The following is a 5,437-nucleotide window of genomic DNA, read 5'->3' on the forward strand; positions in this document are numbered from 1 at the left end:
AACATGAACCTAGACTATCATTCTGAGATACTACTGCAGGAGTGTCCTTTGATGGGTACTTTGCTGGCCATAAAAGCATGAGACATGATGAACCAGGAGGTCACAAGTCTTGAAGTGTCTTCCTTCAGCATTGCTTAAGATAAGGTTCCGGAATTCAGGAGGCTTCCAAATCTACCGTGATTCTCAGAAAATAGATATATGGGTGGCTCCTGGGAACAATTTTCTAGACTTTCTACAATCAGTTCATTGTTGTATTCTCTGGAAAGGCTTGATCATGGGGACTCGAAATCTGACTCATCTTGACTTAACTAGCCAAGTGTCTGTCCACTCTTAAACCAAAGAGAACCAGTTATAAGTCTATCTCTAGTGTGTTGCAGCTTATCCAACCCACAGATGACAAAATCATCTTATTTTGAGTCCCTCCTCACATGAGTTGGACAAAATATGTGTGATGGGAAGAATGTTAAATTTTTATGCAAGTGAGACATATTTTTAAGTCTTCTTCAGAGAGTGAAGTTACTTTATAAGTAGTATTCAACCTGGAAGTTGTGACCCTAAAAAATGATGATTAACATAATTCTACCCATTTGTTCTATAAAGTGGAGAGAACATAGGACAAAGGTTCACCAAAATACAGGATTTTTTTGTTTGTGAATCACATCTGGCAGTATTCAAAGACCAACCACTCTTCTCTCGGTGCTCAGAGTTCACTTCTGACAGGGCTTTTGGAAATACTAGAGGTACAAACTTGAGTCAGCCATATACAAGGCAAGTACTTTACATAACCTCTGTCCCTCTCTCTCCCCACCTCTGTCTTCCTAAGCCCTATCCTCAAGAGAACATTTAAGCTTGTAATGAAAAGTTGGCTCAGACGATTGTTTCAGTATTTCAATTATATGCATCAATCAATGTTGCAAGGGTCCACATTTAAGGTGTGATTTGAAGCAATTGTAATCCATGAAACAAAATTTTCCTACATTAGCAATAAAGAAATAAATCACAGACTTCAAAGGGGCTGAGGAGTAGGAACTTAGAACAGCAAAACTAGGAAAGATGATCCATCTTGGTGCAGAAACAAAAAACAAAAACAAAACCAAAGTAGTACTTAAAGAACCAAGACCAAAAAATCCTCAGATTCTCATTAGCTATTCTTAAAATAGCTAAATTCAGGGAAACTCAGAATCAAAAAAGCATGTCAATCAAAAGAAAGTGGAAACCAATAAGTGAATGCTGAACAATTGTGATATCTATGAATAAATAATGTAGACGTCTGTTTTGTTAGTCCTTAATTCATAAACAAATTTCTTCAAGATAAACCTTTCTTGCTATCTCTCAATCCTTTTTTCCATATATATTATATATACATGTATAATCTATGCATCTATATAGTATATATAGTATATGCATGTATTCATAAATATAGAGGCATAGACTATATATATTTGTACATATATATGTATATATGGTATGCACATGCTAGCTATACGAATACTATATGCATGTGTGTTACATATGTATGTATATGTATGGAGTGAGAAATATATGTATATGTTTATGAACACACACATAAACACTCACACCCTCAGACACACATGTGTGGCTTCTGTTTTTACAGAGAACAAGGTCAATGGGGTTCTTAGAATTTTACCTGTGTGAAGTCTGTTCTACCTAAAGCTCCCACACTCCTCTCTGCTTTCTGGGACTGAAAGGGAAATGGTCAATCCTTGAACATTGACCCCATCAGCTTCATTTGGTACTTAGCACATACATATTAAAACAGGCTTTCCCAGTACAGTGTACTTCAAATATACACCAGGGGATAGCTAGTGTTCAGTAAGCACTGGATCTTAGAATCCCACTAGATTTTAAACAAGGATTAAACTTAAAATTAAACATGTTTTGAAAAACACTTTGGAAGGTATAGGGTCAATACTTTTGCTCAGGCATTCCAACACAACAAACCACACACACACATACGCATGTCTCAGAAGAGACACCATTTCTAAACCTAATTGTTCGCACACCATCAGCATTTAATAAGCCTGACCTTTGGGTAATATGCATAAATCTCAAAGGACAGAAAGCTAGGATTCTTGCTTTCCAATTGTGCAGATTCTAATTCTCCATCTGGTGCTTGATTAATGGAGGAGGTTTGGCCCCTCTCTTCCCTGCAGACAAAGGTAACGCACATTAATGATGACCGATTGGTGGAGAAAGAAATGGGGAAGAGGAGAGCTCGTGGTACTTAGGTGAAATGCTCAAAACCATCCATCTCTTTTAACTCAGACTCAGACAAGGGAGAAAATGATTTTGATTTCTCTCTTTGCTCATAGCTGGGAATGCAAAGAAGCTTTCAGACTTTGTTTCCTCATTTTGGATATGCAAGAAATGGAAATGGAGATATTTGACCAAAGGTTTGTGTGGATGGAGTGTGGGTACTTTGCAAATATAGGGAGCCAGTGTGTCCTGCTTTGGGCAACTGCATGGGGTGTGTTTGGACAGTTTGCATATGTATAAGTGCCCATATGTACATGTGGGCATATTTTCATGTGTTTTTGACTCAAAGCTTCCTGAGCACTAATCTGCCACTCTCCTCCTTTGCTTCATTCATTGTTAGCTGCTTGCTTTGCAGCAAAGCTCCACAGCAACTACAATGAAAATAACCCAAAGTGACAGCTTGAGACCAGCAAGAAAACTGGTTTGTGCCCATAAAAACAATTTAGATTTCAGGCAAACTTGTCCCTGGGTACTTTTTGTCAGTTTTCTTTGTTTAAATCCCTATTATTTCTGCTTGAAGCCTCTCATGTCATAAGCGTGCTTTTTATAAATTTAAACTAAGAAGATGGAATGAGTTTGGTGGGACTCGAGGAAGAGAAGTAATAGGAGTGAAAGAACTTGAGAGAATGAGGATGATGCTATTTCTCCAGTCTGTCAGCTGATGTGGGTGATAATGATGGGTTCACTTAATTCAGGAATCTGTACAATGGTGGGGGGATGAACTCTGGGTGAACAGGCTTGAAGCAGGGGTGCTTAGAGGATTAAGAAAACAAGACAGTCATGAGCGAAAAGCAGGGGGTCAAGGGCTGCCCATATTGCGGTGAACTGAAAGCCTTGTCTGACCTCCACTACAATATTTATTGTTCAGGGGCAATCAACATGGAAGGAAAGACAGATGTTAACAGGCCAATACCTATCAAATGCTATTCAAGCAAAAGTGGGTATTTACATCTTAAAAAACGAAGGTGTAAGAGAATAGAAAGTTAATATAAAGTCTCTATGGATTGTCTTCCTCTGGGAGACATAACAGGACAAAAGAGAGAATATAGGACCCCCACCCACTGGCATTCTGGTAATTTAGAAGTTAAGAGTTCTTTGATCACCTTTTCTCCCTCTCTCCTCAGACTATCAACTCTTTAGCTAAACTTACTCATTTCTTGGATGTCTTCATATCCAACGCAAAAAATAGGTTTAAGATGAACTCTTTGGGAACAAAGTCCACAGGAATAGTCAGTGGCTTTTTAAAGTCAATATTCTGCTGTTATCTTCTTGGAGACCCTGCCACCGTTTCCCAAAATTGTCGGTGCCAAGAGTAATAGCCTTCTAAAAAGTGTTATCCCCATGGATTCATTTTGGAATCAGTGGCCTCTGGGGAAATCGCCCTCTCATAAAACTTGGGGTTGGATTGTCCCCAGGGCCACCAATTCCCAAGTCATGTGTAGTTTGATCAAGAAGTTGATGAGGGAGAAGACAAGTTAAGTTAGTTTAGATTCCCACTGGTGACATCAAGTTGTCCCCAATGGATGTCTATACATTTTTCTTCTGTGAAATCAAGGGAAACAATGGCCTGTAATTCCCACCATGCTGTCTTGTTTTCAGTTAAAGAGTTTCTTTCTCCTCAGCTCAAAATGTATGGCAGTCTGGCTGAATGGGATTTTTCTGGCACCTAACTCTTTTCCCATGACAAATCTGGCAGACAGCTGGTGAAAAGGCATAGGGAAGGATCAACAACCAAATATATTTCAGCTTCCATTATGAAAGGGAAATTTCTCAGGATCAATAGCAGCAGAGAAGGATTCACACAATGTCTGTTGGAGAGTTATTCTAATAAATGGTTATTCCATTGATGCAAATATGCTGGTGATGAGAATAATAATAATGCTACTGAAGATGTCACTACAATCATGTGATTATTGATGTATATAATTATTTCAGATTCCTTTCCCCCAAAATGCAATTAAAATATAAGTTTTAAAATAATCATCTGGGAACAGAGAGAGGACAGAGATTCAGAAGGTGCTTAATTTGCATGTTACTAACACCAATTTAATCCCTGACCCCATATAGTGTCATGCCCAGAGCAACTCTCATGCCAATAGTGCTGAAAAGCCTCTGAAGCCACTACACAGGGCCACATAACCTTTCAAAAATAAATTAAAATAAAAAATTCAATCATCAAAATATCTACAACTAATTTAAGCAGACTAATTTAAGAGATCAACAGAACAAATGCCATAAATATGATTTCTAGGTCCCTTCCATTCTCCACAGAAACATTTGATTGTTTTATTTATGGAAGAAATTGGAAATAATTTTGAATGTGTAGATGCAGATAGCATAAAAGTAGGCTATTAGCCTTGGCAAATTTGACCAGGTTTCATCCTAGGTACCATTTAATGGTTTCCTGAGCCCCATCAGAAATGATCCCTGAACATGTGGCAATGAGAAAGCCCTTAATACTACCACTATGGTCCAAAAGCAAAAAGAGAAAAGCATAGATATCTCAGAACTTTCAAGAAACATGATACAGGTCCTCAAAATCTCAATTTAAGTGGATATGCAAATATTCAATCATGATTCAAGAAAATCATAATGAATTGGTTTTGTTTTTATTTCAGGGCCGTGGTTATTGTGTGGTTGGTGTCTTTATTGCTGTGGTGCTTTTTGAGTTTTTTGTTTGATTTTTTAAAAAAATTTTTTAGTATTTTTTTATGTTTTTCTTCCTTTTTCCCTTTCTTCTCTTAAATTGATATTTATAGCCTCTAGAAGGACTCCTCTCTTTTTTGCTTGTTTGATTTTTGTCCCATTTTATTTTTTTTCTTTCCTTCAAACAGAACCATATAATTTGAACCATCTTTTTTCACCTCACAAATTGAGGGGGAAATAATGGAGGGTATCAATATCAGACAGTCATATGAACATTAAGTAGAAATAAAAAAATGATCAGGCTTAAACACCAAATCCAAAGCCAACAACAACAGAATCAAGACCCAATCTACAACATGCTAGACACAGAGGAGACCACTTATACTAGCAACCCGGGTGGGTAAAGGAGGGGGATATGGGATGCATGCTGGAAACAGGAGTGGAGGGAGGACAACATTGGTGGTGGGAATGCCCCTGATTCAATGTCACTTTGTACCTAGAAATTACTGTGAAA

Source organism: Suncus etruscus, chromosome 10 (assembly GCF_024139225.1).
Source record: "Suncus etruscus isolate mSunEtr1 chromosome 10, mSunEtr1.pri.cur, whole genome shotgun sequence".
NCBI classification, from domain to species: domain Eukaryota; kingdom Metazoa; phylum Chordata; class Mammalia; order Eulipotyphla; family Soricidae; genus Suncus; species Suncus etruscus.